Genomic DNA, 13,596 nt, shown 5'->3' with positions numbered 1-13,596 from the left:
TTTTTCACTGTACAAAAGAAAAAGTTGGTCTCTTTCATAAACAGATGGTTGGACTATAGTACACAACCGTTTTGCAAACTGTCCCACTACGCTAATCTATTAAAAACTTCTTAGTCACTAAGTTTGTCAATAATAAGAATGTTTGGGGTTTTTTTTTTTGCTTTTAAGTATGGTTGTTTTTTTGGGTTTTTATTTCAGCCTGATAGTCACAGTTTATCTTTTTAGTAAATGCATTTTCTCTTTTTGAAAATTGACAAGGAATATATCCCTGGTAGCTAATGTCTGTTATCTTTTTAGTTTTACAGATGATAGATTTTCTTCTAAATATCCTCATGGGTGATCTTTGCTGTCAGTGTCTATCTTGTGCTCATCTTCTAAATTTGGACATAGTTGATAGAAATTTCCAGGGTCTTGACTGGGATAAGTTTTTTCACCCACTTAGATAAAAATTCAACTTGTTTCTGAAAAAATTGTGAAGGAGGTGCTTTGTGTGATTAAACTGTGAAAAAAATTATTCCCTAGGTTTATTCATTATTTTAGGAAAAAAGGGGGAGATAGAAAAGGGGAAAAAAAATCTCTTCAAACAGAGTGAAAGGATGTGTAGTAGAACTTATTTTTCTTCTCAGATAAAGAGATGTTCTTTACAATTTTCATTTGTAGTATTTGTCTCTAGTGAATACTTTTACAATACAGTTAGGAATGTGAAATGATGGAGAAAACTGTCGTGTAACTTTAGAAACTCAACTTTCAACAATATGCAGCCCTTTTTCTATTAGTCTATTTCCATTTTAAAAACTGAAAACGTCTTGAAACTATCATTTCTGCTTGTGAGATGATTTCAAATGCAAAACCCCTAGCATTTCAGGCTTACAAAAATGTTTATATTATTAGTAGTTCAATTTTAAGGGAAAAAAAGACTCAGTCACAGTTAGCAGATATTTATATTTTGCTAGAAAAGCTTTCTTGTAAAATGCAAAAGAAAATTTGATCTTCATAGAATGTGGAGAAAAGCCTAGAGATGTGGGTAAATTTGAAACTCCAAAATAAATTCCTTTTCTTTAATGGAGGTACATAAAGTATGCTTCTGTGACTAAAAGCTATATACAGATGTCAGAAGGATCCCTCTAGGCTGGTATTCTAGCTATAGTAAGAGACCTTGGATCCTGGACCTGAAAGAGCTATTCACTGAGAATAGTTCCTCTGAAGTCAATGTGTGGACCCAGACTCAGAAATGTTTCCTTTCTGGCATTATTCTGTTGGTGAGAATGTGAAAGCAGAACACAACTGAGATGGCAATGACCATATAGAGTCTGCATTTCTTGCAGCATAAGAAGGGGGAACAGGAAGAAACTTCACAAGATCAAAATTCATGAAGTAAGAGAACCAGTGGAGAAGTTTCCATGGAAAATACATGGGAAAAAAAGAGTTTAGGACAGTTGGGAGTTCTTTAAACAGCATCAAGGGCACAAGCACAAACTATTTCAAGCAGCATAAAGCTAGGATGGTCATGATAGATCAGCTGGGTTGTATTGTGAAATCCTGCAAAATGGAAAAGTACTGAAAATTTAAGCTGGAGAGATGAATAAGTGTAAAAGAATTGCATAAACTTTGTTAAGTCAAGTCATGTAATGAACGATGAGCAAAATATACTTAAAAAACCCAATGGCTTGGTAATATACAAATGGCTTCTTTACAAATATCTCTAGAAATGGCAGCAAGTTGGCTTGCTATTCAGCAGAAAAGGAAAACTGGTGCTGAGAAGACAGCATGTTTAAAGTCTTTTTAATTCAGTCTTCACAAAACAAGTCAGCTATGATTAGTTGGCTAGCAGTATCAAGGACAGAGTGGTAAAACAGGGAAATAGCAGTTTAGAGAGTGCCTAAATAAATTACATGTTTTCAAATCAGTTGTGTCTGGTGAAACTCACACAGGAGTACCTAGAAAATAGATCCATTTTCTTTGGGAAACTATGGAGGATAAGAAAATGTTCTAGACCAGAAATAAGAAGCATTATGCCTATACTAGAAGGAAGTACATAACTTCCTTGTTATCATTCAGTGAAATAATTTGCAAGCACTTAGACGTCAAGAAAGAGATAATAAGCAATATAGATTTTTCAGGAATAAGTAAGATCAAAATATGCGTTGTTATAATTTTCAATCTAAAATAAAAATTATCAAACTTTATAAACCTTTGTTGATACATGCAAAGTAGCAGATGTCTCAGTAAGTGACTTAGGGAGATTAAACTATTTCAGATAGGAGAAGAAAACTTGAAAATTTGTTTTTGGGCTGTAGTTATCAATTGTCAAACCAAAAAGATGTACTGAGTAGGATCCAGAGGTTCTTTTTAGGTCTGGTACTATTTGATATTTTCATTAGCAACTTGGATGAAGGAACAGAAAGTATGCTTGTTAATTTGCAGACTGTCCCACCTGGGATGGACCTCAAACATGTTGGATGTCAGAATTAAAATGTTAAATGATCTTGACAAATTGGAGACATGGTCAAAAATGTAGGCCACAGTCCAACAAGGTAAAATGAAAAATTCTGTGTTTAGGTCCAAATAATCAGCTACATAAATCCAAGATTAGAAATGGCTGGCCAGGTTCAATCCTACAGAAAAGGGTTGTGATTAAAATGGACGAAAAGGTGAACATTGACTGAGATTGTCATAAAGTTATAGGAAAGATAAACACCAAGCTGGGAAGTATAAGCAGGTTTGTAATGTGTGAAATCCTTCTGTTCTGTTAGGTACTGGTAAATCCTGCACAGAAATTCTTCATCGGCTTTTGGGCACCATAATTTGAGAATTTGAACGAGTGGCAGATTCCAGAAAAGAGGACTTAAAATTATCACATGTTTAGAAAACATTATCCATACAGAAATACTGACTAGCAAACATTATCCATGCAGAAATACTGAAGGAGCTAAAGATGTCTGATGCAGAGGAGATCAGACATGGTCACAGACTTCACGTTTGGAAGAGGATTTAAAAAGAAAGTGCATTAGTTCTTCCCAGTGTCTAGAGATAAAAGAGGCATTTAATTCAGTTTTTGGAAAAATTTTTTTTTTTTTTACTATCAACATGAAGTCTAAAAGGAAAAAAAAAAAAAAAATCTATATATTCACACCCTCTGTAAGTAAGCCACCTCCACTTTTGAATCATTGCCTTTTATTGTCAATTGCCATAAGAAAGCTTTTACATAACTCCAGTGTCAAATAATCTTTTACTTTATTACTGTGAAGGCATAAGTCTTACTGTCAACGGAACACTTAAAAAAATATTCAGATATCACAAATACACGTCTGAGGTTCTGCATTAGTAAGAACCTCTGCAAAACTTGTGGAAATGCTGAAGAATTAAAGAGTTGAATACTTGCCATTTTATTTTGGTGTCATTATAGCTCAATACTAAGACCTTTTCATACAAGAATCTTTTCTACATGTAAAAATACATGTAAAAGTTCAAAACTACCATTAAGTGGAAAATATCTCAAAAAAGGCTAGTTTGGCTTAGGTTAGCATGCCAAAATATTCCAATATTCAATCATTTTTACAACTATTTCACAAATTATCCTTATTATGGGCTAAATGGTATAGAAGTAAAGAGGTAAATTTTATTTTTTCCTACCTCAGAACATAGCCCTGAATTAAGCGTGCTATTCCATTTTTCATTAAGCTTCTATATTTGGGACAATCCAAAGTCATAGCACTAACTGGCGGCTAATGAGACCTGGTTTTGGCATCATGCTCTGTGGCTGACTTCTTCTGTGATGGTTATGTGATCAGTACAATGTTCATCTGTTCTGGCAAACCAGGGCAGTAAATATTTCTCACACCAAGGAAATAAAACCAGTGAAACTGTCCACTCAATCTAGCTACATTTGTGTACCAAATTAATTCAGAGATACTTGTTTTTTGAGGCTTTGGAAAACTGGGTCCTGCTTGCAGCCCAAGGTAAGCCCTTAGCTGTAGGTATAAGTCTACGCTCAATATCACACAGAATTAGTTTCATTAGTGAAAGCATGCAGTCATCCTAAGTGCTATCCTTGTTCCTCTGAGACTGATGATACATAAGCAATGTCTACCTCCCTCACTTATGATGAGATAATGTGGTCATTTTTAGCCTAAAGGGCTTATGGTTTTGTAAGTCATATTCAACCAGTGTCACCAATGTAACGAGACTAGACTTTGGCAGTAAAAGGAAAAACAAAAAAGAGTAATAGTAAATGTTATGAATTATGTTCAATATTGTCCTAACTATGGGCAAAGCATCTGGTTCCTTTTCCTCATTCTAACTCACGGTGCACAAGCATGTATCTATGGGTACACACTGGGAATGGTGCAAAAACCAGGATGTCAGTATGACTTCTGAGAACAGTGCCCAGAGACATTATAGCAATGGTCAAACAAATGAATGTTGTTTCCATCTGCACTGGGTGTAGATGGCAAGGTTTTGGTAGCAGGTGCTCCAGGCACTGGAGCAGAGGTTTCCCTACAGCCTGTGGAATTTTTGGAAGAGATCATGGTGGAGCTGGTGTTGCCCTGCAGCTTGTGGAGGACTTTATGCTCAACCAGGGGAAAAGTGTGAGGAGGAAGGAGCTGCAGAGAGGAACTGTTATGGACTGACTGCAATTCCTAATGCCCCACCTCCTCTGTGCCACTTGAAGTTGAGGAGGGGAGGAAGAAGAGTTGGGAAGGAAGAAGTGAAGTTGAGCCTTGGAAGAGGGGTGTGTATGAGGAAGGTGTTTTAGTTTTTGTCTTTGTTTCTCACAACCCTAATCTATTTTATTTGACAATAAATTAAATTAATTTTCTCCAAGTTGAGTCTGTTTTGCTTGTGATGGTAATTTTTAATTAATCTGTATGTCTTTATCTCTACCCACAAGCTTTTCCATCCTGCTTTTTCCCCCTGTCCTGTTGAGGAGGGGGAGTAAGAGAGAGGCTGGGTGGGCATCTGCCTGCTGGCAAAGGTTTCACCACAGCACCATTTCACCTGTGCTAAATTTCCTTCATGCTTAATGGATCAAGATGACTAAGTGTTTTTATGGTCTTAAGACTTTTGTGTTGGAAGGATTAATTTTTCCTGCTTTTCTATATATGTTAAAATCTTTTTAATGGGCAATTGTAATACATAATTTACTTCCACAGTGTTTTATTTCATTTCTTTAATAACTGATTCCCCTTTAAAATGAGAAGAAAAAATGGCAGAGAGTTTATTTAATCTCATGACAGTTGTAAGGCTATACTATAAAAAGAGCAAAACTGGGGACAAAATGTATTCAGGCCCAAGACAAGGACAGGAATGAAAATAGGAAATGGACATGAAATTACTCCTTTCTCCTTGTCCTCATGATGTTATCTTATTGCTAATTTCTGATGCCATACATCAGAAATTAAAGCAGACTGCAGACAACTTTATTTGTGGTGCTTGTATTCAGCCTACTAGAACAATGTATTCTGAATCTTTTTGAACATTTTGTTTGTTTTTGATACCTTTTTATTATTGGGGGGTGGGGGTGGGAGCACCAATAAAGAACAAGAAAACTAATTAATGAAAGTTGAAATATCTATAAGGAAAATGCCAAATCCTCTGTCATGTTTTCACTAAAGTCTCACTACATTTAGCTGGTGAAGTGTGAAATTCCATAATGTTCATTTTAAAAGCTGCCTTTTGACAGCTTGTTGCAGAGAGATTGTTTTCAAGGGAACTGATCCCCATGGAGGGTGAATGATTGAATTTTTCGATGGACTGAAATACAAGGTGGGTGTTAACCATCTATAACCTCCATGGACCTCTTACAGTGGAGCTAGAATATCAAAATATGTTGTTCTCAAATATACCTTAATTTATGTAAAAATTAAAGGAAAATATTTCAGACTTTGTTTTGTGTTACTCAAATAAGTCTAGTGAATCTGAAGTGATATGAAAGCTGTTCTTTCTTCTTTTTCTATTAAAGAATTACTTTAATAAAGTAAAACTGCATTTTAACTTTTTTGAAATATTTGTTAATCTATTTTTCCCTTGTTAGACTCAGTGGTCAGTTGAAACACAGTTGACAGTTTTACAGACAAGCACATAGTATTTGGAGAAGAAGAAAGGGGGCGGGGGGAAGTCAATTATTTCCTAGGAATGCTGCAGCGAATGTACCGAGACAGGTCAGAAAGTCACCTCGTCCACCTGCTCCCAGTCTGTTCAGACTGTAGATAGAGCATAGATCTATGTGTTTATGTAATTAATTCAATACAGATAACTTTGAGTGCCCTAAAAAGAGGCTTTAAACTGATAAATTTGAAAATTCAGTTTGACAACCTTATTTCTGCTATGGGCAAGGGCAGTTTAAGTCATGACAGAGATAAGGGATGAAAAACATCTTGAATTGACTTGACATAAACGATAAGTACATCTGCCAGAATGTTTTTTTTGACACCATCATCATTAAGAAGGCTTTGATCACTACAAAGATGTGCTCACCGAATGAGAATAAATACTTATTAATAAAGTTATCACAAAAAGACACAACAGTATGCCATAGCGGACCAAAAACATCTCCTCAAAAAAATGTTAGGTATATAAAGAAGCACAGAAAAAATATTTCTTGACAATACCAGTGGCAGATTTTTTTTATTCTAGTCTTTGTTTATTTTTAAACAAAATCAAACTGGACATGTTTTATGAAGGCTGTGGCCTCTTCTGTTCTGGAAACACTAGGAGGAAAATATTATTGGCAGTATTCAAAAAACCAGCAGTCTCTTCTTCTTTCTCTAGCAGTTAGTCATCATCATAATGCAACCACTGTGGCTTCATTAGATTTTATTTTAATGCAGTAGTCTATGTCTGTCTCTCTGATTATTCCAGAATTGCATTAAAGGTTATACTAAATTCTGACAATAGGTTCTGCAGGGGTAGCACATGTTATCCAGAGAAAGCAGATTCAATCAAAATAAATTTATGCTTCAATCTAGGACTTGAAGGGAGAGAGAACAGGGTCATTATTCTGATATATAGTATTGAATGTCTGGAATATAAATTAATGGCCCAGTTTAAGTAAAGGAGTCTCATTACATGAAACATGCAAGGAGTTTTGGCCAGATATTTGTAAGAAATGTAAATACCTTATTTATATTTATAAAGGATAATTCACATTCTTTCAGTTTAATACTATCTCTGTGATCATGCACAGCATTTTTGTAATAACTTTTCCAAAGTTTTTGTGAAAGTTTGAATGCAGCAGGTATCAAAAATATGTTAAAGGCAGCAAATACTAATACCACAATCCATTAATAATTTTTTTCCCATTTATATACATTTCTTAACATTGATATCCTACTTCCTTAGGGCAATAAAGGCATATTGAATGCTTTTCTTACAAAAATCTCTTTTGGGCTTTCTTAGACACTGTGAACGTGTATTTCTTTACAAGTGTACCTGTGGGCACTGTACATTAATTTGTTTTAAATCTACAGAATAAAAGCTTTATTTGAGATATGCTGAGTTATCATCTAGTTAGATGCACAATACCTGAAATATTTCTCTATTCTTAAAGGAGATGTCTAAGCTTCCTTTTAATCCAAGTAGTCTGCGATGTGAAGGTTGGGGGCAGCCTTTGCTGCCGTGACTGTGAGGTGGTGAAGTTCAGGATCCTGAAGGGAGGGAAGAAGGCAAACAGTAGGATCACAGCCCTGGACTTCAGAAGAGAAAATCTTGGCCTGTTCAAGGACCTTCTTCTAAGAATCCCATGGAACAATTGAGGACTAGAAGAAAGCAAATGTCAGTCCTATCTTCAAGAACAGCAAGAAGGAGGATCTGGGGAACTACAGGCTGGTCAGCCTCACCTCAGTTCCTGGGAAGGTGATGGAATAAATAATTCTGGAGGATTTTTCCAAACATAAAAAGGACAAGAAGGTGATTTGGAATAGTCAACATGGATTTATGAAGAGGAACTCATGCTTGACCAACCTAACAGGTTTCTACAATTAAATGACCAGCTTAGTAAATGAGGAGAGAGCAATGAATGTTATCTTCCCCTCAGTAAGACTTTTGACACTGTACTGTCACCAGCTTGTCTGTTAGGCTGGTAGGATGGTCTGGAACTCTGTGATATTTGTACTGAAGGGCAGTACAGTCATGAAAACTTTCTCAGGGTCTACTACTCTTCTTGCTGTTACTCCTCATGATCATGGTAATTGAAATCTGAATTAATGACATCCAATCATCGTTGCATGATTGCATTCCTTTGTTATTGCATTCCTTTGTGGATATTATAATAGTATGCAATAGAAAAGTGTGAAAACAAATTACGCCTTTAGCTGTCTAAGTTCAACCAAGAGATGAAGAAGGATGAAAAGAAGTTGGGAAGGAAATGTAGATTGATAGCAGAGCCAATAATGAGCGTCTGTTTGGAGTTTTGACTAACTGTCAGTTCTCCACCTGTCATTTTTTTCTCTCTATTTTTACTGCATGTGGTTGATATTTTCAACTACCTACAAATTCCATATGACCTACTATCCACAAGAGTTAGCCGTATACAGCCTCAAAACAGATCTGTCTTGTTCTTTAATCAGGATTTATAAGTAACAGTTTCTTCTCTGAAGTATTTAGAGAGGTTAAACTAGTTTAATTTTTCATCCTGAAGTTCATTCAGTTCTCTCCTGAAACAGGATGCAGTCCTACTTGTTCCTAATTAGAATAAAAGTATTTTTCCCCATAAAACCTGTAAATGCCTAGGAGTTATTTGTTATGCTTGATTCATTTGCAAAGAACTCTTAGCCCCTAAGAGTTGCAAAACTATCATCTTCACTTTCAATATCTCGTTGGAATTTTTCAATTAGGAAAGTATCTTTCACCAGAAGTTCCACTTCAATGATTAAATACATCCATGACATGGACATCTAACATTCTGATTGCATTTTATTCATTATTTGCACTTGAACAAGAAAAATCACAAGAGTAAATAAGCAGTCTGATACAGAAACTTACTGATGCCCAAATTATTAATTTTATGAATATTGTTATAATTATAAACACTAATAATAACACTAAATTTTAAATTTAAAGTGATGATAGAAGAATCAATAGACAATATAATATCCTTTGAATTAACATATATTAATATGATGATTAATTGCTGTACAATTTTCTTCTTTCTAATTCTCCTTTGTACTCAGCACTGCTGACACCACACCTCGAATACTGTGTTCAGTTTTGGGCCCCTCACTACAAGAAGGACATCGAGGTGCTGGAGCGTGTCCAGAGAAGGGCAACGAGGCTGGTGAGGGGTCTGGAGGACAAGTCTTATGAGGAGCGGCTCAGGGAACTGGGGGTGTTTAGCCTGGAGAAAAGGAGGCTCAGGGGAGACCTTATCGTTCTCCACAACTACCTGAAAGGAAGTTGCAGCGAGGTGGGTGTCGGTCTCTTCTCCCAAGTAACAAGCAATAGGACAAGAGGAAATGTCCTCAAGTTGCGCCAGGGGAGGTTTAGATTAGATATTAGGAACAGTTTCTTCACCGAAAGGGTTGTCAAGCACTGGAATAGGCTTGTGGTTGAGGGAAATGGTTGAGTCACCATCCTGGAAGGTCTTTAGAAGTTGTGTAGACATGGCACTTAGAAACATGGTTTAGTGGTGGACTTGGCAGTGTTAGGTTTACAGCTGGACTCGATGATCTTAAGGGTCTTTTCTAACCTAAATGATACCACGATTCTATGATTCCATTCTTATTTAGCATAATCCCTTAGGTTTCATTCTGGAAAACTTGACCTAGCTAATACATCCTTTTTAAAAGAATACATTTTCCACCTGGATTATGTTGTTCTTAAGGTTTTCAACTTTCCTTGCTTAGTATTTGTCTCTTCTCCTTGCCTAACATCCAGTGTTATGGAACTTGATCTTTTTTCCCAACCAAATATATCTTTTTTAATTATACTGTCACTCTCAAAGGTCCTACTGTATATGCTTTACATTTTATTCAACCTCATTTCAGATCTTTGCTTATAACTTGGGTTTATTTTTCCCTCTAACTAAAAGTTACAGATTAACCAAGTTTTGTATATTCATTTACAATGGAAAACAAATGCACATTCCCCAAACATTCTACCATTACACTGTTTGCAGATAAGTGCTGATGAGGAACAAGTATTTGCCAGTGATTTTGTGTCCTTAATCTTTTTCATTCAACATTTGTAGAAAACCCTTTTCTGTTCAACACTTGCGTTTCATGATGTATTGGTACATATCACATTTTCAGTAGTCTCATTTTGTTTCCCCTCCACCACTTCCAATGAAGAAAATACAGTGGTGATACTAAGTGCTGTCTGTAAGACCATCAAGATCAAGGGAAGACTTTCATCCCATGCTTTTCCTGTTCCTTTGACAACTCTCCCTAGTGACTTCTCAATGGTTTATTACTCCTTTCTTCTTGCTTGTTGGACTGTACATGGTAGGATTTATTAAATTGTTGCTTGATTTCACGCATTTGACAAATTGTTTTAGTAATTGCCTTTACAAAATGGGTACTGTTGTCTGATTCCATTACATTTAGAGCATGTTCTTCTGGGCACAATTTGCTCAGCTAAGACTTTTGAAGTCTCTTGATATTATTATTTTGGAAAAATTCATTAAAAAATTTTCTTCCCATATAGTAAAGGAGTCAATTATCACTAGGCAGTGCTTATTTCCACTCCATGTTTTATTAGAGAGATCTAATAAAGTAAATTTGTATTCTAGATGGGTGTAACACACTTTGAAATTTCAAGAAAAAATTTCTTATTTGGTGGGGCATACCTACAGCAAACAATTGTTCACATGCTACATGATGTTGTGTTATTCTTTCAACAACAATGCTGAGATATGTCAGTGTTTCTTGGAAGCTTTGCTTTCCCATATTGTGGCAAAACACAATATATATTACTGGATCAGTCATTTAATTTGGCCAAGAATACTAATTAAATTATCTGAAATTACATTAAAAGATTATTTTGTTTTAGGGTAATTTTCCTGCTCTGCACATTCCAAAAGTGTTCATTAGAACTTCAAAAGTAGCTCGCAGTTTAAGATTTTCCTTATACTTCTTCATACATTCTTATTCTTTCCAGAAGTTCTCTATATGAGAATCTTATTATTGATTTTGAGTAATTTTTGTGACCTTTTGTTTCTCATTTTAGGTGGTAGTGATATTTTTCGATTGAGGACTGCCTGCTAATTCCTTGCATTGGAAGAAGCTTCTAACAGGCTAGTGCCTTCTTTTATCCTCAAACAGATGTTCCCTAACTACCCATGCCCATCTATTGTTTTCCAAAGGGTAAAAAAAAAAAAAAAAAAAAAAAAAAAAAGGAAAGAAAAAGAATAGGAAAAAAAGAAAGAAGTTTATGACTCTTTTTATTGAACTGTGTCTTTAGCCCCATCATGGTGTATTTCATTTCTTCTTTCTTCTGATCTGGGTGAAAAGGATTTTGTAAATAGGAAGTAGCATGCATTCCCAAAAAATCCATCATGAGTTAATCATATTTCAAATTGGATTCCTCCAATTGCCTTTCTTTAACCTAACTTTTGGACCTGTGAAGGAGGTCTTATCCTTTTATAGGGAGTGGAGGAGTTTTGAAATAAGATAACCCTATATATTTCCTCTGCTTAGTATTGGTGCCACTGACCACCTACAGACATTCTTCTGTTTACAAAAACTCTTTTCCAAGTCCATTGCAAAAGCATCTAGCTAAATCAGCTTGCTCCCTAATAATAAAACCTATTTCTGTGTTCCCATTTCCCCATGTCTCCTTTTTACTTCAACAGCAAAGGCTCATACTCATTTCACTGTTTTGTTGTACTGCCTATATTTTCTTTATAATTAATGAAGAAAAATCAGTGATTCAAGAAGACAATTTACCTCACCCAATTTTCATCTCAGTCTTAGCCTGATAAATGAGCTCTTTAGCATTACTATATGGCTGCAGAAAAAGCCTAGCCAAGTAGTTTGGGACAGGCAACTAACTTTTAAATAATTAAAGCTGAATGAGAAAAATCCAGTCCAGTTGAATGTTGGTAGTAAAGTGCTGAAACCAATTCATTCCACAATGTGTAAAGCCAAGATTTCATGCACAACTGCTGAAAAGGTGGATAAAATTCTACTTAAACTAGGTTTCTCCACAATTCCATGTAATGGAAATGTAACTATCATCAGTGTAGTCAAACTGCTGGAGCATACATGTTTGCTCTTCCATGTTTTCTCAAAAATGATATTTTAACATTGAGTACATATATTTTGTAGACAAACATTCATTTATTCTTTCTAAGTTGAGTAGGCCAGAGGGCAGAACAAACTTGTAAACTGTTCTTATCAGACACTAACCTAACCCATATCTACTTCTTTCTCTGTCTGGTTGTGTAACTGATTTATACTTGTTTTGTTAGATTCTAGGTATGTTACTACCAAAGTAGGCTCACACAGGCTCTGGCTGTCTCTGTCCATATTTACTGTCACAGTCTGTATGACTGTTGGAATAAGTCATGATTAGATGACATTCAGAATAGTAAGACTGACTGTACGTGAAACTTTGCTTTTGCTTCTGCTGCCCTGAGCCTAGAATACTTCAGAAGTCGAGCTCAACCCATGAGATGAGGACTTCTGGCTCATTACTGCAGAGGAAGGAGGCAGAAAATGCTCCAGATTGCCTTACGCGGTTTGTATATTTTGGTTTTAAAACAGCATACGGACTGGTATTTCTGAAACAGAATTCTACAGACTTTTTTTTAAAATTCTGAATTCTAGAAAAGTTTGCAGTTAACAGTTCCATTGCTTTAGAACTTTGACTGTCTTTAATCACCGCCAAGTAGATATGTGTTAGTATTTTTTTCTTTTCTAAATACTGCAACTGGCGTAGCTAGATGTTATGAGCCTCATTCTTTTAGTACAGTCATTCTAAAAGGTCGTTGTGACATATCTGGTGACTACTATCCAGCAAATTTAGCATTTAAAATATAGTGTATGCTTCTTCAAAACCACTTTGCAAAGAGCATCATGAAAACAGTTCTTCACGGAAAAAAAAGTGTCAGACTAGTATGTGGCAGACCAGCAGAAGAAGCTGAAGCTCATTGTGTGAAATGCTGTTCGATAAAGGTTGAGAAGAACATTTGATTTTTAGAGCTAATCAGCAGTGAGCTAAGAACAGAACACTGGATTTCAACACCTTCTATGTCCAGCCCATATATCAAGCCTGGCACTTCTCAGACACAGGTGAAAATAACTCTTGGTTGGCTCAGATTAATTCTAGGGAGCTGAATGTGCTGCTAGTTATCCATGCATATGCAGTGACCATAATTTGCTTCAAAGTGCATGAAAAAAATATGAACTGTAAATAATAAAGGGGTATAAAAATGTCCAACTGAAGCCTGGTTTCAAAATCAATGAACTGTTTGCCATCACACTTTTAAGCTATGCAACCTGAAAAGGGAGTAAAAATGACAGTGTAAGTTCTGCAAATTGTATGTATTAGCTGATGCTCTGTTACAAGACAGACATAAACACCACCAGTCTTTTCCCCTCTCTTTTCCTCCTCTGGAATTCAGAATATGTCATTTAGTAATTCACAGGTACTTACAGT

Source organism: Aptenodytes patagonicus, chromosome 3 (assembly GCF_965638725.1).
Source record: "Aptenodytes patagonicus chromosome 3, bAptPat1.pri.cur, whole genome shotgun sequence".
Taxonomy (NCBI): domain Eukaryota; kingdom Metazoa; phylum Chordata; class Aves; order Sphenisciformes; family Spheniscidae; genus Aptenodytes; species Aptenodytes patagonicus.
The sequence above is the reverse complement of the archived record's forward strand: the minus strand, read 5'-3'. Positions refer to the sequence as shown.